The sequence below is a fragment of the Rhinatrema bivittatum genome, chromosome 8, assembly GCF_901001135.1.
Source record: "Rhinatrema bivittatum chromosome 8, aRhiBiv1.1, whole genome shotgun sequence".
NCBI classification, from domain to species: domain Eukaryota; kingdom Metazoa; phylum Chordata; class Amphibia; order Gymnophiona; family Rhinatrematidae; genus Rhinatrema; species Rhinatrema bivittatum.
Window position 1 is genome coordinate 197991122 of NC_042622.1, and position 26011 is coordinate 198017132.

The 26011-nt window shown below is 45.3% G+C and overlaps 1 long non-coding RNA gene across 2 annotated transcripts in view; it reads left to right on the forward strand.

Moving 5' to 3' along the window:
- The window catches only part of LOC115097557, a 78252-nt gene extending 53543 nt beyond the window's left edge, over positions 1-24709 (forward strand). Inside the window, exons 3-4 of one of the 2 annotated variants that reach the window (XR_003858304.1) lie at positions 23309-23494; positions 24399-24709. This is a non-coding gene — a long non-coding RNA (uncharacterized LOC115097557). Of the gene's footprint in view, positions 1-23308; positions 23625-24398 lie in introns of those variants that run through there. The other variant, XR_003858303.1, reaches the window with a different exon arrangement.
- The last annotated feature ends 1302 nt before the right edge of the window (positions 24710-26011 follow it).

The following is a 26011-nucleotide window of genomic DNA, read 5'->3' on the forward strand; positions in this document are numbered from 1 at the left end:
AGGTAATGGGTTCTGAAAATTAGACAAATGTTTTAGCGAGAACTTGTTTCTGTAAAGCACATGAGAGTCATTTCTACAAAAGCAATTTTCTGAATCGTCAATTTGTTTTGAAGTTATCAATTCACTTTACATACGCTATGGAAGAGCTCATGCTAAGACAGAGAAAGGGTTGTTTGTTCTAGCAACTGTGAAATAGATTTCAGTAATTTTAAAAACTCTTTGGCATTTTTTTTAGAAGATTACCTGAGGAAAGAAAAATAACATTGTCATTAAAGAGGGAGATACAAAAAAAAAAAAAATACAGGTACAATCTTCCCAAACTTTCTCTATAACTCAATAGAATTTTTCCCAAGTGAATTTGGCACTAAGGATGTGCAGGGAAAACACTTGTTTTTTTGTGTTGTTATGTCGTATGGTGTGTTTTTTGTCGCTTTGCTTGTGTCATTTGTTTTGAATATGTTGCTTTGTTTCTTTATGTAAACCAAACTGCAGAAACTGGGAGGTATGCGCACAAGTCGGGCAGGTGCCGAGTAGATTTTAAAAGCCAGGTGGATACGAGCGCAGAAATGAAAAGTTCACAAAAAGGCGCAGGGCATGCGCGTGCTCTGGGTGGGACATCGGCGTTCCTGGAATTTAACACGTAAATACTTACACGCCCAGGCGCGAGCCGGGGGTCCCCTGCCGCATAACTTTACTTCTGCTATGGAGGGCGTGTAAGCTATAAAATAAAGATAAATGGACAGATCAGCAGGGTTTTAAGGGTCGGAGCTCACTGGGGAGAAGGGAGGCCATTGAACTGGGGGGGGGGGGTTGGAAGTTCTTGGTGAACTGGGAACAGACTGGGAAAACTGGTAACGGCGTCGGCGCACGTGTCTTTTGAAATCCCCCCACTTACATGGTAGAAACAGCATTTGCGTGCACACGCGTGCGTCCACTTAAAATTGCACAGGCGTGTACAGGCAGTCAGGCTATTTTATAATATGCGCACATATACGCACGTATGTTAGAAAATGGCCGTGTCCCTGGGTGCGGGCTGACAAACACGTGCACATGTGCACCCATGTGCTGGTTTAAAAGTTACCGTCTTTGGGCCTGATTTTCAAAAGCATTTACACACTTAAAAATTGGGTTTACACGTGTAAATGTAAGTGGGCTTTTGAAAATTGCTACAATATATGCCATTAAATTGTCAATAGGATTTACCTGCGTAAGTGCACGTTACATTGGTAAATGGCTTTTGAAAATTGCTACAATAGTAGTCACATTTACATGTGTAAGTCCTTTTGAAAAGTACTTCCATACATTTGAAAATACGCATGTAAATATACTCAGAGTTAAACCTGCTCCTGAGCAGGTGTTACATATTGAGCCTAGCTTTCAAACCTATGGGGCGGATTTTCAGAGCCCTGCTCGCCTAAATCCGCCTAAATTCGGGCGGATTTAGGCGAGCAGGGCCCTGCGCGCCGGTGCGCCTATGTTCAATAGGCCTACCGGCGCGCGCAGACCCCGGGACTCACGTAAGTCCCGGGGTTTGGCGAGAGGGGCGTGTCGGGGGCGGGCCTGGTCGGCGCGGCGTTTTGGGGGCGTGTCGGCAGCGTTTTGGGGGCAGGCCCGGGGGCGTGATTACGGCCCGGGGCGGTCCGGAGGCGTGGCCGCACCCTCTGTACCCGCCCCCAGGTCGCGTCCCGGCGAGCGAGCGGCCCGCTGGCGCGCGGGGATTTACGTCTCCCTCCGGGAGGCGTAAATCCCCCGACAAAGGTAAGGGGGGGGGTTTAGACAGGGCCGGGCGGGTGGGTTAGGTAGGGGAAGGGAGGGGAAGGTGAGGGGAGGGCAAAAGGAAATTCCCTCCGAGGCCGCTCCTTCGGAGCGGCCTCGGAGGGAACGGGGGTAGGCTGCGCGGCTCGGCGCGCGCCGGCTATACGTAATCGATAGCCTTGCGCGCGCCAATCCAGGATTTTAGCGGCTACGCGCGTTTCTACTAAAATCCCGCGTACTTTTGCTGGTGCCTGATGCGCCAGCAAAAGTACGCCAATTCGCGCGGTTTGAAAATCTACCCCTATTTGTGCTACAGCATTTATGCACATAAGTGGGCATGCAGAGATTTAGCCTAGTGTTTTATAAATTGTGCAGCGGGAGCTGTACAATGTTTAAAATACTACACAGATCTGGTCTGAAAATATGTGCATATACAGTATTTATTTATTTATTTATTTATTTATTTAACATATTTCTATACCGGCCTTCATGAATGGGATTCATATCAGGTCGGTTTACATGGAACTAGGGGTAAACCAGAGTAACCAAACAAGAAGCCGAAACAAGCACAGTTACAATATAACAAGGGGATTGAACTTGGGAGCTATAGTAGCTAGGAAGAAGAGTATTCCAGTACACGTGAATATTTGCAATGCAAGCAAACACTTACTTATTAATTCTATGTTATAAAAATACATGCATATATTTTAGGTGCGAAAAAATTATAACATGTGAGCGTAATAACCCTGATTTATGCATGGAGGCAGGTATTTTCAAAAGTGTGCACATATGCCATTTTGAAAATACTTGTATGCACACATGAAATCATCAGTTCGCCAATACCTCCACCAGTTCACCCAGTCCATCTCCAGTTCACCTTGATCCTGTAGTACATCACCAAGGTCACCAAGCCTTCCCATCCAAAACCTGCAAACAGATAATTATGATTATTTTAATGTAAGCCGCCTAGGACATAGGATAGAACGGCATAGAAGAATTTTTAAATAAATGAAATAAAAAATAAAAACAAGACCCATTTTACTTGTGCCAGTCAATTAGCAACTGTAAAACTGTTCCAATGAGTTTGGTAATATGTACTCGTATATCTCTTACAAAATAGCAACTACCACGTGTCCTTCTGAACAGGGTTGTTGTTAGCACCAGGTGCAGGGCTCCAGGCCACTCAGTGCCTCGAGTCTCAGTGGCTCCACAATTTTTTTTTTTCAATCCTGGCCATGCCCGCAGCAGAACGAGGGAACAATGCCACGTCAGATCCTGGCCGCGTGGCTGCAGAGAGAAGGCTGCTGAGTGGGTCTTTGCCTGGGCCTCGCGGTGAAGGAGACAAAACTGTCTTGTTGGAGTCTGGGCCACAGGGCGGAAGAAACAAGACTGCTGTGCTGGGGCTCGGGCCGTGCCACCAAAGAGACAGGGCTGCCGCGCCCGGACCCAGGGTGCACTGCTGAAGAGAAAAGACTGCCGGGTCCAGTCCGTGCAGTGGGAGATAGGAAACTGATGCATCGGCTGTGTTGTGGGGCCAAAAAGAGGAGGCGGCTGCTGTCTGCACATTCCGGAGAGGCCTCTGGCCACGCCCCCGCCTCGCCCCGGGACATACGTGCGTCTCGGGTTTGCGCGCGTCGCCGGGCCTATGCAAAATAGGCTCGGCGCGCGTAACCCCCCCCTGTGCACGTAAATCCAGCTGGATTTACGCGCGCAGGGCTTTTAAAATCTGCCCCTGATATTTTATGTAGCATGGTGATGTCTCTGTTTTTTTCATTGTTGCACTGTCTTGTTCTGGTACCAGTTCAATTTTTGTCTGCACATTTCTGTTTATGATCTTTTTATTCTATGTTTGGTGAGGCTTTGTCTGTGTTCTGCTGTGGCTGAGGTGAAGTATTCTGCTAGCGTGTACTTTCTGTGGAGGAATCTATTCTGTTCTGTTTTCATAATAGGAGGTGTACTGGAGTTTTAGGGCCTGGTGTAATATTTGAAGTGTTGCTTTTTCATAGGTGGGATTGTTATTGTGTTTGAGTGTTGGCAATTAGAGTTGTTTTGGTATGGGAGATTTACTATAATGTAATTGCAGTTCATGTTTTTCACAGGATTCCTTGTCAATTTGTTTTCAGCATCAAATTAAAGAGAGCAGTACTGTAACCCAAAGTCTGTATGTGCTATGGTGTGTCTGGGCCCCTCAGTCAGCCGTTAGGAGCACCTTAAGAAGAGATCAGTGAAGGGTGTGGATGATTGATGCACTCATATTTGGGCCGTGCCGGCATCCTTGTGCACATGGTTCCTGGCATCGACGCATGCATGTTATAAAATCCAATACCCATGCGCACATGTGTGCCCACTCGCGTGCGCAAGGCAGGGTATTTTCTTTAACAGCGTGTGGCGACGGGACAGGGGCCATCCCCAGTTCCCTTAACCCCCTACTTATCCTTCCTTTTTTTTTTTCCCCTCCTCCTAAACCCGACCTACTTACCATATTTTGTTTTGTTTTCAAACTTACCTGCTCTCCTGAGCAGAAGTACATTCTGTGCGCTGGCCGAAGGCCGGCCTGCGCCTCGCCAGGACAGCGCCTAATGGAGCCCCAGCCCCTCCCCCAGCCTGACCCTTTAAAAAAAAACAAACCCCGTCACTTCCACGCACACTGGGAGATATGCGTGTGGCCAGGCTGCTCCGAAAATGCTCTCGGCCCGCACACAGCCCGGCCATGTGCGTATCTCCCAGAAGTTGCACGCGCCGGCGTTTTAAACTTCCCCAGATTATTTCCATAACTTTGGGGAAAATGAGCAGTTCACAGGCAGGAACACAATGAAATGCATGCATCTATGCTTCGTCATTCTCATAGTATTTCACATTGAATCACGAGTGCAACACTCATCATTGATGGCCCTGTTGATCCATTGTTAGATGGTTCATTGCCACTGTCCTTGGGATGCTAGAATGGAAGGAACAGAAAACAAGAGAGAGGAGGCCGGTTCATGGGCAGAGGGGCAACTTTATGCAAATGAGGGGAAGATCAGGTGGTCAGGCTCCCCCTCCCCCCAGGCCTCAAGTGTTCGGTTCTGGTCTGTGGAGAAGTGGGCAACCCTGAGGGGCCGGGAGGGGAAGGGGAGGAAAGGTAGGACCCCTGGGCCCATTTCCCCAGATCTTTGAAGTGCATAGCAACGCCCTTGTTTCTGAATCCCATCCCGGAATGCCCCAGCCACCCCCTTTTTGCTGCCAGTAAAATGTATGCACGTAATGGAAAAAAACCTGCACATGCACAACATTTATAAAACAGCTTATCCATGAGAACCTGCTACTTGCACGTGTAGATGCTATTTTGACATGCCAAACCCCTTTGAAAATTTACTCTCTGCATGTGTGTCGGCACTGGGTCCGTGCACGCCCATCAGTTTTCACATGTATGCACATACGTGAAACTTTCAGGCTAAAGAAAGCTGGTAAAAGGAACCTGCGGACTTTAACCCATGCAGGCTTTCTGACAATTACCCTCCCAATAGAGGAAACTGAGAGCCTTTGATTACTAAATTAAAAAAAAAACAATTGTTAATGTTGCCTCTGGAGCTGCTTTTCCCATCAATTGAGAGATCAGATTTTAGCTTTCCAGGAGCATATGGAGTCTCTTTGATATATATACACCCACACACAAACACATGCACGCAGATATATCTCTATCTATCGCCATCTATCTATATAAATATATATATATATATATATATATATGCACATACATGCTCACAAGGTTCTGTTTAAAGTTCCAACTTAAGAAAGCTCTGTCTATTATTGTGATTCCATTCCTCCTTCCTCCTTCTGCATTAATCTCTGCTTCCTCTGTAAAAGAGAAATCCAAAGGCTTAGTGAAGTAGAATGGGTTCACAGTCTATCAAGTTCTCTTCCATAACTGTCTCTCGCTGCAGACTACGGGCGATGCATAGAAAGCAGAAGCAGTGGCTGAAGATTCTGGAAAACAAGAACTTGGCTGACAGTGAATTGGTTTCTGCAAGGTGCTTGGGCAGTATATTTTCTGCCTTAAACTGTTGCGTTAAGTAGCCCCCACTTAATGCAGTGAGTTTGACCTAAAGACTGCGGTCTGTGGATCACAGTTCATGATGCTTCCTGATGAGTGAGCTCTTATTTGCTTTTTTGTTTTCTTCTTCTTTGCAATCAATTCTAAAATAGTAGCTTTTGGGTCTTCGAAGTGATTGTGTGTATGTGTGTGTGTGTGTGTATGGGGGGGGGGGGGGTAATATTCAAAAGAATTACCACACATAAATCCCGGTTCATGCATGCAAATCGACTTTTGAAAATTATCTAGGTGTTACATAGGGAAATTATCTGGGGGTTGTGATTACACACGCACTACACATTCCAGGAGGCACAGTTGTGGCGAGGAAAGCATTTCTGTGCATATGTTCAATTTTCAAAAGCACGCATGTAAATATGCTCAAGGAAAGTTATGCTTGCTCGGGAGCAGATGTAACTTCAGTTTTACATATGTAAATGCTTTTGAAAATCAGGTCCAAAATTTATGCATTCAGCAGTGGTGGTAGTGGTTGGGACAGTGATTATTTGAAACTCAGCTTTTGTGCAAGTATCTCCAAAGTTGCACACACAAAGGGGCAGATTTAAAAAGCCTACGCGCGTAAATCCAGGTGGATTTACATGTGTAGGGGGTGTTACGCCCGCCGAGCCTATTTTCAAAAGGCCCGGCAGCGCACGTAAAACCCCGGGACGCATGTAAATCCTGGGACTTGAAAAAATAGGCGGGGCATGGGTGGAGCGGTCCAGGGGTGGAGTGGGCGCATGGCCAGAGGTCTCTCCATTTCGGAAATAAAGGTACCGGGTTTTTTTTTGATCGGGCTGTGGGGGGGGGGGGGGGGCGGGACAGGTTGGGGTAGGGGAGGGGAAAGTTGGGGGGGAGGGAATGGGGAAAGCCAGCTGGTCTCCCCGAGGGCTCGGCGCACGCAAGGTGCATTAATGTGCACCCCCTTGCGCGCGCTGACCCCTGATTTTATTATATGCGCGCAGCTGCGCGCGCATGTTATAAAATCAGGTGTACATTCATGCGTGCCGGGTAACGCTCACAAATGTAGGCCGCACACGCAGGTTTAAAAATCCGGCCCAAAAGCTTTTGGATATCAACTTTTAAATCTTCTACCTAATTAAGATCAGAAGATCTTTTGCACTTGCTTTCAGTGTTCTGTAAGAAGGTAAACAACGGAACTGAACAATTACTGTGGAAATGCCCTGGAAACAGGATGTCAGAGAGACAGGGATGAGTTTATGAGTGTGGCAGTTAATATTCTCCTGCTATTTTTCTTCAGCCCCACAACATGACAAACCCAGAGCTTCTGTATGGAAAAAAAAAAAAGACTAGAAACAATTCAAACGTGTTCACACTCCTCCACAGTTCTTTCAACCTGCCTGAGATTTATTTTATGAAACGGCTAAAACAGTACATTTTTTTTTTTATCACTTTCCTCTCAGACACTCTTCTCCTAACTAAACTGTATGTATTTTGGAACCGCAATGTTTGAGGCTTTACAGAAAGCTAAAGCCTCAAGTTTTTATCCACTAAGTTCAGTAGGGCGGCTTTGATGGAATTACTAGCAAAGGAGATGCTATTGAACAGTATTTACAGTGACAGAAGAAGTATTCCTCTTGGGAAAAAAAACAAAAAACCCACTGCCAGAAGTGGAACAGTCCACTGGATCCAAGGGGTTTTTTTTGCAATAAAAAAGGGGGTAAATTTTGTTTAAGATCGATCACTGATTGCTCTTCGAAGGGTGTAATCTATGGGATTTGGTGTCCCTGCCCGTTACTCTATGTAGGTAAGACCAAATGTTGTCTAAGGGTCAGGATGATCAAACACAGGAGCGCCATTGCGAGAGAGCGTGTTGAGGCACATTTGGTTCAACATTGTTTGATGAAGGGGCATGAATTTGCTGATTTGTGGTTTGCAATAATTGAACAACCAAAGCCGTCTGAACGGGGTGGTGATCTTGACAATTTTTTATTGCAAAAAGAACAAAAGTGGATATATTTTTTAAACACAGTGGCCCCTGGTGGTTTGAATAAGGAGACTGACTGGTTGGTGTTTTGAGTGTTGAGTGTTAAGTGTTAAGTGTTGAGTTTTGGTTTCTTTAACAGCAGCAGGTGTAGCTTTAACTGTGATTGACAAGTAAGACTTCCGGGACTTCCGGGATGGAAAGCTGGTATATAAGTTTGGATGAAGTGAAGGTATTAGTTTGAATGCCGTGGCGCCATTTATATTGAGTGATGGAGTAAAAAATAATAAGAAAACGAAAAGGAGATACTATTTCTAGAGGAGCATCGGTGTCATATAAGTATAGAGCCAGTATTGTTTGGTATATATAAAAGTCGGTATGTGTTTGGTTAATGATTGGTAGAGTGAGGATGTGTTTTTAATGTTTTGTTTATTTTAGGATTAATGCAAAGGTAGATGAGGCGTCTTGATGATCTGCATATACGAGGTGTCCCCTGACGAAGGCTGGTGACAGCCGAAACATGGTCCGTGTTGGGGCAGTGTTTGGAAAGCTACAATGGGAAATTTTGTGTATATATTAAAATTGTTTCAAATAAGAAGGTTAATGGATGGCTATAACATGAGATATAACATCAAGTGATTATAGTAAACTGCTAAAAATGGCTGATGCTGTTTGAGGCCCATTGCGTGGTGAGGGACAGTGGATTAAAATCCTATGCACTAAGGTCTGATGACATTGTTCTCAATGTTTTAAGTGATTATAGAGGCGGTGTTAACAAACGAATTGTTTCCTCTCTGTGTTTGATTAGTATTACAAATATGCGCATACTGCAACATACATGGTATTTTATAAACCGCGTGGCTCCCCCCCATGTAGCTTATAAAATAGTAGAAGAAATCTCTGCAGGCCCCCCCTTACGTACGCAAATGGAGGATGTGCATAGAAAATAATATTGGTTTGGCTCATTATTTTGGTTCATTTTCCATTTTAATTCATGTCGTTTATTTCGGTTCCCAAGTTGATTCATTTATTTCATTGCGTTGCTTCATTAGTTTCCATCAAAGTCAGTGAAGGAAGCAATGCATCTGACAGTTTCCCATGAGACACTCCTCAGGAAATGAATAAGTCGTGATGGGAGGCAGCGTCCTCTTGTGGATGGGTAACTGGTTAAAAGACAGGAAACAGAGTAGGGCTAAATGGATCAGTTTTCCAAATGGAGAAAAGGCCATGAGTGGAGTAGCACAGAGAATTGTACTGGGACTGGCACCGTTTAACGTATTCATAAAAGATATGGAAAAGGGAGCGAGTGAAGTGATCACGTTTGCAGATGACACAAAACCACTCCAAGGAAATAGGAGATTGTGAGAATTGCGGAGGACCTTACAAGACTAAGAGACTGGGAGTCTGAGTGGCGGAAGAAATTTAAAGGTGAATTTTAAAAGCCTTGCGGGCACCAAAGCTGGGAAACATTCGCAGAAGTCGGGCCAGCGCACGACACGCAGATTTTAAAAAGCTCGTGAGTGCGCACAGAACTCCTGGTCCACCCCAAAAAAGGGGTGGGGCATGGGCTTGCCGAGATTCCTCAATGAAATCTGCACACAGGTATTTATGTGCACAAGCCTGCGCTGGGGTCCCTGCCGCATACCTTTACTTCTGCCGTGGATGGTGTTTAAGTCCTGAAACAAAAAAACTAAAGAGGTTAGCAGGGTTTTAAGGGTTTGGGCAAGCAGGGTAAAAGGTGTGCGAGTTAACTAGGGGGGTTAGGAAGTCCTATCCTTTATTTGGGCGAGCTGGGAACGAACCGGGGAAACTGGTAATTGCATCATGAGAACACAAGAAATTGCCATGCTGGGTCAGACCAAGGGTCCATCAAGCCCAGCATCCTGCCTCCAACAGAGGCCAAAACCAGGCCACAAGTACCTGGCAATTACCCAAACACTAAGAAGATCCCATGCTACTGATGCAATTAATAGCAGTGGCTATTCCCTAAGTCAACTTGATTAATAGCCATTAATGGACTTCTCCAAGAACTTATCCAAACCTTTTTTGAACCCAGCTAACTGCACTAACCACATCTTCTGGCAACAAATTCCAGAGCTTTATTGTGTGTTGAGTGAAAAAGAATTTTCTCCGATTAGTCTTAAATGTGCCACAAGCTAACTTCATGGAGTGCCCTCAGACCTTGTATTATCCGAAAGTGTAAATAAACGATTCACATCTACTTGTTCAGGACCTCTCATGATTTTAAAGACCTCTATCATATCCCCCCTCAGCCGTCTCTTCTCCAAGCTGAACAGCCCTAACCTCTTCAGCCTTTCCTCATAGGGGAACTGTTCCATTCCCTTTAACATTTTGGTCATACATCTACTAAAATCCCCCTACTTACATGGTAGAGGTAGTATTTGTTCACACATGCACACATCCATATAAAATTGTGTGCACATGTACACACGCACAGCCTATTTTATACCATGCGTGCATATATACGCATTTGTTATAAAAGGGCCGCGCTCATTGGCGCAAGCCATCATACCCGTGTACATGTGCGCCCGCGTGGCTGTTTCAAAGTTACCATCTCCATGTGGAAAACTGCAACATGATGTAATCCCAATTACAGGTACATACATGATGCTGGATTCTGTTTTAGGAGCTACCACCCAGGAAAAAAGACCTTGGAGTTGTGGACAATATGGGGCAGATTTTAAAACATGCGCGCGGGGCGCAGATTTATTCGCGTAACCCAGCGCGAACAAATCTACGCCCGATTTTATAACATGCACGTGCAGCCGCGCGCATATTATAAAATCCAGGGTCGGCGCGCACAAGAGGGTGCACAATTGTGCAACTTGCGCGTGCCGAGCCACGCAGCCTGCTTCCGTTCCCTCCGAGGCCGCTCCGAAATCGAAGCGGCCTCGGAGGGATCTTTCCTTCTGCTCCCCCCCCCCCCCCCCCCCCCGCACCTTCCCCTCCCTTCCCCTACCTAACACGCCCCCCAGCCCTACCTAGAACCCCCCCCTTACCTTTGTTGAAGAAGTTATGCCTGCCGGACTTAAGCGTGCCGGCTGACGGCCGGCCCGCTATCCCGGGCACAGCGGCAAATGGCCGCTGTGCCTGGAGGCTCAGACTCCGCCCCTGGACCGCCCTGGACTGCCCACGCCCCGCCCCTTTTTGCAAGCCCTGGAACATACGCGTGTCCTGGGGCTTGCGCGCGCCGCCGAGCCTATGCAAAGTAGGCTTGGCGCGCGTGGTGGGGGCGGGGGGAAGAGACAGCTGAGAAGGGACATAATAGAAATTTATAAAATCATGCATGGGTTAGAACTGGTAAATTAAGGACGGTTATTTATTCTTTCAAATAATACTAAAACAAGGGGATATGCCATGAAACTAATAAACAGCAGATTTAAAACATCTCTTAGAAAGTGCTTTTACACGGATTGTGCAATCAAGCTGTAGAATCTTTTGACAGAAGGCATGGTCAAGGTGACTAGCATAGCAAGGTCTAAAAGGGGTTTGGACAAGTGGAGGAAAACTCCATAAAGCAGTATCAGCCAGGTAGATGTGAGAAAGTCATTGCCGTCCCTGGAAGTGAGTAACAAGAAATAGATCTACTCAGTGGGATCTGTCAGGTGCTTGTCACCCAGATTGGCCACTTTCGGAGACAGGATGCTGGGCTCAGTGGACCTTGGACTGATCCAGAATGGCTTATCTTATGTTTCTTATATGCTCTTAAGCTTATCCATATCTATCTGGAAGTAAATCGAGGTGTGCCTGCAGAAAATTAATTGTTCTATGAGCCTTCACCTCCTGATGTTCCTTTAAGTCCAGTTGTTACCATGGCAACTCACTGTTGCTGCTGGTTTGATGCGCTCCATGTCCTACCGTGCTCGTGTATACATGATCCTGATTTATACACTTACAGTGCAAGTGTAAATATCCTTATCAAATTCAAATCAGCGACTCTGACCACCTGTGTTACCTGCATTTCGTTATTATTTTGGGTGTTGGGGAGGGAAGTAGATGCTGCTCCATGAAAACCCTGCCTGCTGGTTATGTTTGGATAGAAACAAGAAAACAGTGGGTGAGAAATCTACAGATCGGATGCTTCTGTGATGAGTACGCTAAGGAAAAGCTATGGGGTGTGCTGTTGTTTAAAAACGACAGAGAAATGCCAACAATGTTATTTTTTTGTTTTGTTTTGTTGACAATCCAAAATGACAGAAAATGAAGCAAATTTTCATTTTAGCTCATGCTAGAAGCATTTAGCAAGCGCTATAAGACAGAAATTAAAAAAAAAAAGCAATGAAATAAATAAAAAACAAATGTTTTATTCTGTGCCCACCCGTTTTCCAGAATATTGCTTCTCATGGTGGCGCTATGCAGCAGTGAGATCACTCTTGGAGATGAGCAATAAATGGATTTCTCCATTGACACGTCTATGACATCATGCATCGGCATCAGAACAGAACACCTCTCTCAGAGCACAAACAAACCCAATAGAGTTTTCTGAGCATGTGCAGGAGTTCATGTGCAGCCACCCTTCTTCCCAGCCCCCTGGTGTGAGCATCTGCAATTTATTCTTTTATGTCCACTCTTCGACCAGCCAATGTTTCAGTTCCCATTTATTTCCAGCTGCTGAATTCCATGATTTTGTCATTTGTATTTTAGTCCCCTAGCCTTTCTACCTCTATTATATTTTTAGGAGGAATTTTTTTTCTCAGTGGAAGGGGTGGCGGGGGGGGGGGTGTGGAGAAAAACTTAGTTTGTTTTTTAGTTTTCTGTTAGTTTGCTTGTGCTGCAATTCCCACTTTTACAGGCAAAAAAAATGTTTTTTTTTTAAACATGATAATTATGCAAGCAATTTTGAAATGGATGTCTACAGGTAAGGGAGTGTTTTACTTGTAGAAATGACCCTTCAAAAATGTACTTGGGGTCAGGTAATACCAATTTCTTATATAGCAAATGTTCATAATGGCGCCCATCTTGTAGGGTCATTCACTACAGCTTTATTGCGTGCGTTAGGGCCCTAACGCACGCGATAAGGCCATATCGCATGCGAAAAGGACTTTTCACATGCAATATAATGTTAATTAGGGGGAGGGGAGGAGTCGGGATGGGAGGGGAGGAGTCGGGGTGGGGAGGGTGGAGTCGGCGGTGTCTTCGCTGCCGGCGATAATGTTACCAACGTTATCGTCAGCAGTAGCGTGCCGAATAGCACCACCTTTCACTGTGGCGCTATTTGGTGCAAAAGCCGGCAGCAAAGACACCGCCGTGGTGTGATGGCTGCAGGCTTTCGCAGGCCCGCCCCCTGTTTTTGCTGGATTCATCATTCTGCGATGAATGATGAATCCAGGCCTTGGGTTGAACAGTACCATCATCAGGGCATGAGGGACTTGGTATTGCTCCTGCCCAGTGAAGACTGAAGAACTGGGGTAGGAGGCTAGGGGGAGGGGGGAAGTTACATGAATCAGGAGAGTGCTGAGATGTATTTCATTTTTGCGGCAGAGGCAATATTTATTATGAAACAAAAATTAAATTTCATTCATTTTTCTTTCATTTAATTTTATAAACAAAATGAAACAGGAAATGTCGAGAAAATGAATCATTTCATTCTTCACCAAAGCATATCCATAATGGTTTGGAAAATCAAAGAGAGCATGTATTAGGGATGTGCATTTGATTTAAAACGAATGGTAATCCAAACCAAAGCAGGCATTTTCATTTCAATTCGTTTTACCCCTCAAATGAATACCCAATCTCCCTGAAAATCCTCCAAATTTTGGGGTTCATTTGTTTCAGAAAATAGCACACACTTTTTGCAAATTAAAATCCAATGTTCTGAAAAGGAAAAAAAAAAAGAACTGAAATGAAAAAAAAAATTCCCAGAGAAAGGGTACAATAGGCCCTGCTTGGTCTTTGCTCATCCCTACCTGTTTTAAATGTTCAGGGATTTAGTTAGCATCATCTCCACCCTGTGGCTAATCAAAGCATTCATCACCTTCTTGGTAGCATTCCCTCACTGGGATGGGAACTCAAGATCCAGGAGTGGGCACTAAGCTACTTGAGAGCTATGTAATTATCAATAGCACCATATCGCTAAGACATACTGACACTAAGAGACCAGTCTATACAGAAAGTTACCACTTTGCGTTCCGCAAAAGAAACAGAACATCACAGTTAAGCACAGAAATGGCACAAATGCCTTTTCTGCCAAGAACCTCCAAAGTAATGCCAAAGGGAACTGCTAAGCACCATTAGCAGGCAGATCACCTTAATCAGCACCACAGCAAAGACAGATAAATCCAAATTTTAGTGTTGCTTTAGTATTCTGTTTTAGCTGCAGTAACAGGGTGCATGCTGCAGTCAATGATATAAAATATCTGCATCCAGCATACCTCTTTATGATTCTTCACTTCACGTAGCAAGTAATAAGTCTTTCATTTCTAACCATAAAATTAACTTTTATGTGGCACTTTTTGCATTTGTAGCGATCTGCCTTCTGCACTTGGGATCCAGCTAGTTTAGCATGAAGGTACCTGAAGACATTGACAACAGACTTCAAAGAAGGGAAGAGCCTTTATCCCATGTAATCAAACCTTCCCTTACTGATCTTTTAAGGAGCCAATTTTCTAAATTGTGTGGGCAGCTGAAAGGTCCATGGATATGTTTAGCCATAGATTTTGCACCAATTTTCAAAGGGAATGTACACATATACTTTAGCTAAAAATTGCTCAAGGTACCTGCAGAGATTGCACTTGCTTTTTTTTCCAGCTAAAACTACCTTTTCAAAATGTGTAGTTTTGAAAATCCAAAACAGGGATGCGTGTTGTTGCTTCCTTAGCCCAACTCTGCCCTGGGAATGCCTCCACCAAAAAGCACATGCTTTCATTTGTCCTTTAACAAGATGGTGACCCCAGGTTGTAGGGCTGCCCTTGTGTGGATTTTCTGAACGTGGCTAAACTGTGGTATTTTTCTCAGTGGTATTTTACCACTGGGGTTTACTAAGCTGCAGGACCAAGTACAGAAATTTAGTGAATCCCAGCAGTGGTAAATATTGCGGCTTAGTACATAGGTTCCTTAGATTTTAAGCCCCCCTGGGACAGGCAGCTACCAACTGTTGCTGAATATAACTCATCTTGATCTCCCAAAGAAAAGGTGAAAGCTAAATACATTGTATGTTTTTTAAAAGTATAAGTACAGATCTCTTGCACTAAGTGTCACACATAAGTTTATCTACATGTTGGTGAGAGGTTGTATGAGGATTGCACAAGTTCCCGGAGAAGTCCATAAACTGTTATTAACCAGGTAGACTTTATTTATTTATTTATTTATTTTAAGTTTTTCTATACCGGCATTCACAATATATATCGCATCATGTCGGTTTACAATTAACAAGTGTAGAACAAGAGGTTATAAATAACATTAAATAACATAGATAATAATGGTGATAGTAAATAGTAGACACTAAACAAGTGAAAGTTAAGTGTTGCAGTTACAATAAAACAAGGGAGTAATATAACTTGGAACAGAAGGAAGAAGCTGGGGTTTAAATAGAGAGAACATAAATGCCTATCAGTGCAATAGAGTCAATAATGAATTGCCCTGATACTGTGGAGTTAATTGCCATGTTAAGGCAGAGTCTAAGTGACTAGTCAAAGACGGATTAAGGTTCAGTTTAGGTCGGGGAATGCTTTCATGAATAGCCACGTTTTGAGTCTTTTCCTAAATGTGGGGAGGCAGGGTTCCTGTCGCAAATCTGGTGGGACAGTGTTCCACAGTGTTGGTCCTGCGGTGGAAAAAGCCCTGTCTCTGGTGGTTATGTGCCGCATGGTTTTGGAATGTGGTACTTGTAGGGATTCTCTGTAGGACTCTCTGATAGGTCTGTTGGAAGTGAATTTTTTGAGAGGAATTTGAAGGTTGAGCTGAGAGTGTTGATGTATGGTTTTGTAAATAATGGTTATGGACTTATATAAGATTCTGTAGTGAATTAGTAGCCAGTGCAGGTCTTTGAGGATTGGTGGTATGTGGTCTCTTCTCCGAGTGTTTGTTAATATTCTTGCAGCCGTGTTTTGAACCATCTGAAGGGGTTTAGTGTGAGAAGAGGGAAGACCTAATAGTAAAGAGTTGCAGTAATCTAGTTTAGCAAAGATTATTGATTGAAGAATTGATCTGTAGTCTTGAAAGTGAAACAGTGGTCTTATTCTTCTTAAGACTTGGAGTTTATAGAAGCAGTCCTTAGTAGTTTGATTTATGAATGATTTTAGGTTTAGCCTGTTATCAAAGATAGCTCCCAGGTTTCTTACTTGTGGAGTTTGTAGGTTGGGTGGTGGATTTGTGTAGATGCTACTGTTTTCAGAGGAGATTAGGAGGAGTTCGCTTTTTGAAGCATTTAGTATTAGATTTAGGTTGGAGAGGAGTCCGTCAATTTTTTGAAGACAAGATTCCCAGAATTCAAGAGTTTTAGTATAACTTGAATGTTATCCCTGGATGTTAGCAGCATAGGATCTATCTACTGTTTGGGATGTTGCTAAGGTACTTATGGCCTGGATTGGCCACTATTGGAAACAGTAAACTGGGCTTGATGGACCCTTGGTCTGACCCAGTAAGGGAATTCTTATGTTCACCTACTGCAAAGAGCTCCTGGCTTTCAGAGAATGTCCAGTTTCTGGAAGCTATCGTGGCAAGCTTGTGGGGAGCAGAGGCAAACAGAGAGTTTAGTTATATAGAAAAGACCTTGACAAACATAGCAACATAGTGTGATCTCCAGTCTGGCAGCCCTTGTGCTACTTTGGAGGATCAAGGTCACCTGGAAGGTGGTGTAGCAAGAAACAGTGATGTGCAGGCAAAATAATTTGTTTCAGTTTCTTTCTCTGCTTTAGGTATTTATATTTCAGTTTGTTTCAATATTTATATTGGTTCAGTTTGGTTCATTAAGCTGCCCCTCACAAAACTAAAATGGGGCTTCCCTGCAACCCCCCATATGGCCCAAAAGAAAATGGTATACCACAAAGTTATAACCATTTAATTTTTGTAGAGGGAGTAAAAATTTAATACTCATATATACCCCTCACTTTTATGTCTTAATAATGAACCTAACCCTTTGTTATAGCCGCGCTCGCCGGGCCCTTACCTCCTCAGCGGGGTCCGGTGTTCGGCCGCGAGTCGCGGGATCCAGGGCCGGCCTGGCCGCATGGCGACGGGCTCTCCGCGTGGGAGACGCCGCCGAGCCCCACAGATGACTCCTCCCCCATGGGGGAACGCGCACGCGCGAAGGGCGGGCTTTTGACGGCCCAGCACCCGGATGTGCTGAACCGCCCCCTGTCTGACGTCAGCACCAGCGGGGAATTTAAGCCGGCTTCTGTCCTTCCTGCTTTGCCTTGCAACGAGTTCACTTCGGTGGGTTAGTTGCTGCTCCAGGTGCTCCTGTTCCTGCTTGTCAGTCTCAGCATTCCAGTTTCGGATTCCTGTTGCCTGTCTTGATCCCGGATTGTCTTCTCGCCTCTGTTTCCTGCTGCCTGCCTTGACCACGGATTGTCTTCTCGCTCCTGACTCCAGCTGCCTGCCTTGATCACGGTTCGTCTCTCTCTCCTGCCTTCACTCCTGTTCCAGTTCCGGTCCGGGTTTTCTTCCACGCCAGTCCTCTCCTAAGTCCCAGCGGTCCGGGTCCCTACGGGCTCCTCCTGGGGGGACCTCGGACTTCCAGGGTGAAGCCACCTAAGTCCTAGCGACCCGGGCGTTCACAGCTCCTCTGGGGGCGTCACGGGTTTCCAGGCGAAGATCCATCTACGGCTGTGCATGTCTGCCTCCCGACCGCTTCCCAACAAAGGTCGGCCCAAGGATCCACTTCCGGATCATAACACCCTTAGTTATTATGTACTAATATGTAATTAACAATCATACTAGGCGTCATGAGAACGGTTTTCTCCTTAAATCACTGTCTGCATTATCTATAATCACAGGCCAAGTGTTCTAAAGTCCATTGGCCCAATGTGCAAAAGAAATCTCATTTTTCATTGTGCAATTAAAATCAAATCTTGTCTATAACACTTACCTTTTGGTGTCCTTTTAAAAAATGATTCACCTTGTTACCTGTAATCGCTCCTGCGATCACCTAAATTTGTTACTCGTGCCGCCCGCGGCAGACCTGCGGTGCGGCCCTCTCACTTTCTCGTTCGGTCTCCAGCTCCTGGTTCCTCTTCACTGGCGGTGGTGGGCCACCAACTCCGACCCGGGTCACCTCCAGTGCCTCCCGCTCTGCCATGGTCCCCAGTGTTGCCAGCCAAGATGTCCTTGCTCGTCGGGCCTCTCCGCGTGACCCATGGATAGATGCCGCAATCGGCGCCGTGCCCCTCCCTATGTGCGCGCATCGCTAGTTTATTAAAGGACCCACAGCAGGAACCTGGCCGTGGCCCCAAATGCTGCCGTCAGACTCTTCAGTGTATATAAGCTCAGGCCTCGCTCCATAGCATTACCTTTGCAACAGGTCTCCTCATAGTCCGAGTACTCGTTGCTGATAGAGAATCCTCTCTACTTCATGTTCCTGATCCCTGTGGTTCCCGGTTCCTGTCTTCCTCATTCCTGCCTCGTCTATGTGTTGGACTGACAATTTGGATTTTGACTCTGCTTTGTTTGACTACGCTCCAGCCTATCTCCAGCCCCGGACCTCTGCTACGCCTGACTTCTCTTCAGCCTATCTCCAGCTCCGGACCTCTGCTACGCCTGACTACTCTTCAGGCTATCTCCAGCCCCGGACCTCTGCCTCGCCGGACTACTCTTCAGCCTATCTACAGCCCCAGACCTCTGCTACACCCGACTACTCTTCTGCCTATCTCCAGTCCCAGATCTCAGCTTGATTGACTACGCGCGGGCGTAGATTTGTGCGCACAACTCAGCGCGCACACATCTACGCCTGATTTTATAATATGCGTGCGCTGCCGCGCGCATGTTATAAAATCCGGGGTCGGCGCACGCAAGAGGATGCACACTTGTGCACCTGGTGCGCGCCGAGCTCTAGGGGAGCCCCGATGGCTTTCCCCGTTCCCTCCGAGACCGCTCCAAAATCGGCCCCCCTCACCTTCCCCTATCTAACCCGCCCCCCAGCCCTATCTAAATCCCTCCCCCACCTTTGTTTTATTATTTATGCCTGCCTGCGCCAGCCTAGTGCCGGCATGCGATCCCCGGTCCCAGCGGCAGTGGCAAGGCCTCTGGCCACGCCCATGTCCCTCCCCGCCCATTTTTTCAAGCTCCGGGACATATGCCCATCCCGGGGCTTCCGTGCGTCGCCGAGCCAAATCAAAATAGGCTCGGCACACGCAGGAGGGGCTTTAAAGGGTTACGTGCTTATATTACTCACGCAACCCTTTTAAAATCTGCCCCTTAGTGAAGATATAGGCATAATAGACATCTTAGAGACCTGATGGAAGGAAATTACCAAAGGGATACTGTAATACCAGAGTAAATTACATCTATATGATAGGACCGTTCAAATAGGTGGAGGGGTGAGGCTGTATATTAAAGATGGCATAGGGGGCAAGATGGCCACATAGTAGGATGCGGAGGAAAGAGGCTCTCGTCGTCTTATTCTTATAATATCTACTACTTAAAAATAAATGCCCCATATTAAAAGAAGGGTCGAGTTAGGGGAGCCCTGTCTGGCTTGCCCGATATTGACCCTCTGCAACGACGAATTGAAGACTTCTTCCTCGATGGAACACTTCGAACACTGGTGGGGCTGGTCGCAGAGGGAACTGTTGAGGAGCGAATACAGTCCCCTCCGACCCTGGAAGTGACTCTGAGCCCCGGCGAGCCGATTAAGCCGCCACACCCCGCACAGCCAGTGGCGTCTCCGAGAACAACGGAGCTGGAGCCTGAGCATGGAGAGGAGCAGGGAGGAACCCCGCGGAGAGGAGATGGCTGGCTTGTCCGGAGCCCTGACTCCCATGGAGAGGAGAGTCAGATGATACCCATGGAGATGACAACGCCGGGAATAAAGTTGCCGGGAGCCTTTGGGGTTGCGAGAGGGGATCAGTCGGACCCTGCATCTGTGAGTATACAGCTTGGTCAACCTGAACAAATTTCCTTAGGAACTATGTGGTCTGCTCTGAAGGCAATCAAAGCCACGTTAAAGATTCTAACGGCTACAACTTTGGAAACAAAAAATCAGACAGTGCTTAACAATTCTCTGATTGTAACTTTTAATTCTAAGATAGAAAATCATGAGCAAAGAATATTTCAAATTGAAAATGTTCAAAAGAATATTATAAAGTCTGATTTATTGATGGAGAGAAAAATAGAGAAAGTGGAAAATACTTTGAGGATACTCAATTTGAGAGTTATCAATTTTCCGGTTATAAGAGCTATATCACTACTTGAATTATTTAAAACCTACGGGGCAGATCTTAAAACTGCGCACGGGCGTAGATTTGTTCGCGCAACCCGGCGCAAACAAATCTACGCTCGATTTTATAACATGCGCGCGCAGCCGCGCACATGTTATAAAATCCAGGGTCGGCGCGCGCAAAGGGGTGCACAATTGTGCAACTTACGCGCGCCAAGCCGCGCAGCCTTCCTCCGTTCCCTCCGAGGCCGCTCTGAAATCGGAGCGGCCGAGGAGGGAACTTTCCTTCCGCCTCCCCCCACCTTCCCCTACCTAACCCACCCCCCAGCCCTACCTAAACCCTCCTTACCTTTGTTGGAGAAGTTGCACTTGCCTCCTGGCAGGCGTAGCTTACGCATGCCGGCCGATGGCCGGCCCGCGATCCCGGGCACAGCAGCAAATGGCCGCTGTGCCTGGAGGCTCCAGCCACGCCCACGCCCACCTAGGACCGCCTCTTCCCCACCCCCTTTTGCAAGCCCCGGGACATATGTGCGTCCCGGGGCTTGCGCGCGCCGCCAAGCCCATGCAAGATAGGCTTGGCGCACGCAGGGGCAGGTTTTCGGGGTTACGCATGTAACCCTCTTAAAATCTGCCCCTTTGTTAAGCAGGTTTTAAAAATTCCTGAGACACGTTTTCCAGTAGGTACAAAGATTTATTATCTGCCTCAAAGAAGCTTTATGGGAGAAGAAGAGCAGGTGAGCAGACTGAACATTTCAGAATTACTTGAACTTTCAAATGACTCTGAAATTCAGGAAAGAAAATCCATGTTGGTCTCCTTTGCTTTCATTACTGATCGCAATAATGTTCTGAAATTATTTCTTAGAAATAGGCTGACCAAGTTTTATGGGGCACAAATAAGAATATATCCCGATATAGTTAAAACCACGCAAGATCGTATAAAACAGTTTCTAGCTATGAGGGATAGGGTACTCAATATGGGAGCCTGATTTGTACTGAAATACCCAAGTAAATGCTGTGTCAGATCTATGAATAATAACTATTTTTTTCGAACCAGAACAACTCAGGGATTTCCTGTCTGGCCACATACATAGGGGCAGATTATGCGCCGAGCCTATTTTGCATAGGCCTGGCGACGCGCCGCAAGCCCCAGGATGCGCGTATGTCCTGGGGCTTGAAAAAGGGACGGAGCATGGGCGGTCCAGATGTGGCGGGGGCGTGGCCAGAGGCCTCCATAAGGCCTCTAGGGAGGGGGATCGCACACCAGCAATTGGTCAGCGCGCACAACCTACGCCTGCCCAGAGGCAGGCGCATCTTTAAAAACAAAGGTCGGAGGGGGGTTAGGTAGGGCTGGGGGGCGGGTTAGGTAGGGGAAGGGAGGGGAAAATGGGGGGGACAGGAAAGTTCCCTCCTAGGCCGATTTCGGAGCGGCCTCGGAGGGAACAGGGAAAGCCATCGGGGCTCCCCTAGGGCTCGGCGCGTGCAAGGTGCACGTGTGCACCCCATTGCGCGCGCCAACCCCGGATTTTATAACATGCGCGCGGCTGCATGTGCACAAATCTACGCACAAATCTACGCCCGCACGTACCTCTTAAATCCAGCCCATAGTACCCCAAGGGATGAATCGACATGAAGGAAGTTAGGTGCTTCTTCCTACCAATTACGTTCAAAGAATCGTTTATATTGTAATCGCTCATCAGTTTTCTTTGCCCCCTGTTTTTCTTATATTTAGGCACATATATTCCGACTTGTAATTTATGATTTGATGTAAAAGATTTTTGGTGGGAAAGATTCATATATGTGGAAATATGTACCTTGTTCTAAATTGCAGTTTATTTGTAATTATTTGAAAATGTTGAAAATCGGAGGAAGTTAAATCAACCAACTCTTGAGTTGTAGCTAACTTTACATCAAATAATGCGGCTTGTGATTTTTGAGACCAGCCACATTATTTGATTTGCATTGTTTAGGCTAGTAATGAGTTGATTAGCATCCATTTACATGCTAATCAGCTCATTTTAATAGACACTGTGCCAGCAGAATAATAAAAGGTATTTCAAATACCTTGCATTATCTTCACATTAGTCCATTTACCAGATAGAAAACAGCATTTACCTTGCGGTGAATGAACCCCTAAGTCTGTACCTGAGGCAATGGAGAGAGAAGTAACTTGCCTAAGGTCATAAGGAGTAGCTGCAAGATTTGAACCCTAGCTTCCCTAGGTCACAGCCCATTGCTCTATTCATTTGGCTACTTCTCCATTGTGTTTTTGGTTTTTGCTTTCATTCCTCTACAGATCAATCCTAACATTCTATTTGCTTTTTTGATGGCTGCCACACACCTAGCTGAAGATAATTTTCAAAACAAAATTAGGTATGTCTGCCTTGATTGAAAGCTGGAGTAACTAATACTTGTATTTGTAACCTAATCTAAGTGTGCTGTTGTAAAATTAACCCCTGAATTATGAAGTGAATTTTAGTCTTACCATAAGAATGTCTGATGTGCCCATCTTCCCCATTAAAAATAATGGTCTTGTTAGCCGAAAAAGTGGTCTTGACTACTAGACTGCTTCAAATAGAAACTAATTGAATATAAACCATGATGAAGCATGAACCCCACTCATTCTGGATTTATGTAGTACTCTCAGTACTTTCTTTACTATTATCAGAAAGAAAAATCTCAAAAGAGTGAGGGTTTTATTTGGTTAAAATGAGATGTTGAACAGCATCAGACATAATTGCACAAATTCTTTAAAATGGAGACAAGAGCAACTTAATATAGGGGGCTTCCATGAGTAAAACAGTATTTTACATGCAGAAGTGGCGTTTTAAATAACTTCCTGCCCAGTCGACAAGTAAACCTGCCCATGCTGTGTTACTACATGAGTTTATTCAGACTGAGTTGAGGAATTCCTGGGGGTGGAACTGGAGAGGGATTTGCATTTGAAAGTTATAAAATTCAACCACATGAGCGGAAATTTTGAGGAAAAATTTTGTGCACACCAAATAGCCAGTGTAACTTGTGCAGGGTAGATTTGGTGGGATAATTTTCAAAACAAACATTGCGGCTTAAGTTTGCTTTGAAAATTGGTTGTAACTCGTGTGCATATTTTTGGGCTTATGTGGAATGTTTGAAAATTCCCTGTGACAAAAGTGAAAATGCTTTTTTTAGCGTTGTTTTTTTGTTTTGTTTTTTCTATGTGCTTTAGAAGCAGTGACTGACTGAAAAGGGGATGTCAACAATCTTCCAGAAAAGGTGAGTCACACCCATTGCAAACATCATGATGGATTACTGTCTACAAGCTTTTGGGCCGATACAGAAAACCGCACGGGAGAGCGGGGATTTAGAAGCAGTGACTGACTGAAAAGTGGATGTCAACAATCTTCCAGAAAAGGTGAGTCACACCCATTGCAAACATCATGATGGATTACTGTCTACAAGCTTTTGGGCCAATACAGAAAACCACACGGGAGAGCCGGCGAGCGCCCGCTCTCCCGACGCATACACAGGCCACTCTCCTGGACACACGATTCAGAAACCCCAGGTATGCTAATTAGGGCCTGCGGTAAAAAGAGGCGCTAGGGACACTAGCTCGTCCCTAGCGCCTTCTTTTTGACAGAAGTGGCGGCTGTCTGCGGGTTTGACAGCTGACGCTCAATTTTACCGGCGTTGGTTGTCGAACTTGCTGACAGCCACGGGTTCGGAAAATGGACGCTGGCTAAATTGAGCATCCGTCTTCCAACCCGCGGACCGCGGGCAGATTTAAATTTTTTTTTTATTTTTTTAAATTTTTTTTTACTTTGGGGGCCTCCAACTTAATATCGCTATGATATTAAGTCGGAGGGTGTACAGAAAAGCAGTTTTATCTGCTTTTCTGTACACTTTCCTGGTGCCGGCCGAAATTAACGCCTACTTTTGGGCAGGCGTTAATTTCTGAAAGTAAAATGTGCGGCTTGGCTGCACATTTTACTTTCTGGATGACTAATAGGCCCATGAACACGCATTTGCATGTTGCGGGCGCTATTAGTTTTGGGGGGGTGGGGTTTGGCCGCGCGTTTTCGACGCGCTATTACCCCTTACTGTATAAAGGGTAAAAATAGTGCGTTGAAAACACGTGGCCAAACACAGGCTAACAGTGCGCTCAGCCTCTGCGACTTTACTGCATCGGCCCATTTTTGTTTAGCACCACAACTATAGGGATTAGTGGGAGAAGGGGGAAGGATGAAAACAAAGGAAACAAAAGCTATTCTTGTACCAAACATAGAAGCTTCCTTCCTTTCTCTTTCTCTTTTGTTGAGGCACACAGAGGATCCAAACAGGAAGGAATCAACAAGGATTAGAAAAAAAAAAATGTCATTTGAAAGAAGCTGTCGACGCGTTGATTTCAAGACCCATGTTTCTATCTGACTTGACTTTCTTTCTGTAATTTCACGTGAGTTTATGGCTGCAGCAAGACAGAAGCTGTTGTTCAGATGACAAAGCCAAACAGGCATTTGTTGCCAAGCAGTATTTTATAAAGAAGGGGAGCATCCTGCTTTCTCTGTCATATTTATTGGTCATTTGTCATGTTTATTTGGCAGTACCATGTCTTAAGATGGAACCGCGGGTGAATTATGTGACTCCGAGCGCTGCTTTAAACCATTGTGAATGGCAATCTTTATCTGTCTTTGAAGGCAACAGTGAGACTGCTAGAGCATTCCTGGCTGGAACTGTCAAACTATCAGCTCAGGTTATGTCAATGGTGGTAATCAGTCAGTTTTATCTGTGTGGCTATGTTTGCCTGTGCCTCCCCCCCCCCCCCCCCCCCAATCACCTGATTCATCATGCTATGTGCTGAACAAGTTAGACAAACACAAAAAAAAAAAAAAAAGATGCCCTCTCTTAACTTTTTGAAGTGCCTCTCTCTATTATTATTTTTTTTTATTAATTCACTTTACAAAAATAAGATACTTGGATTCCCTGCACGGCGATTGCAGGTCCGATCTTTTCTGCTATTTTGTCTGGAAGAGCATGTTAAGCATAAGCTGTTGTGATGATACGATCAGACAATAGGTAAGGAATGACCTAATGAATGATGTCATGGATAAGTGGAACCTTCCATTTTCACACATCTGCACTGGTAAGGTCAGCGCAGACTCAAACGTGCATGAACCACATGCCTCCCGTTTTCGCAAGGCGACTATTTAACAGTTGGCAAGAGAGATTTTTGATACTGATTTTGATGATAATTGCTTCCGTAACCATAAAGTAATTCGCTTCTGAAATCAAATGTTCTTATGAATGAGAATGATCTGACTGGCTGATGCCTTCAGCATAATATTTATTAATATTACACCTAGCTGCATCTTGATCTTCCCATAGCCATCATCCTATGAAAATTCATGTTCAAATGCAGGCTTCAGGCTAGTCAAACCAGCCAGCACGTTGAAAATTGCTGCGTTAACTTGATTGTCAGTTTTCTTTTCTTTTTTTTTGAGGAAATGTGGCAACTTGGATAGATATGTTCACTTCTGTAACATCGCAGAAATTGGCAATGAAGAAGACATAATTCACAAACCCCAGTGTATGGAAGTATTAATCTCTTTGTCTTCAGGGTTCAAGGAAGCAAAAGAAAACCTCATGATAAGCAAAAATCTAGCAAAATATAAGCAAAAAGTATGAGGTAAAAGGGATGTGAATTCTGTAAGCCTGGAGCTTATCACTAATGTGTGTGACCTATAACATTCTCAGAAACCTGGGATGCACAAGCTCAAATCCCACCATAGGCAACTCAGCTAATCTCCCTTTTAAGGGAGACAAAATGACTACTAATTGGTTAGTGCATGTTTTGTTCAACATGCTTGTGAAATGCTGAGGATACAAGTCTCATGCATGAAGACAAATCTTAATATTAAAGATTGCTCACCAGATG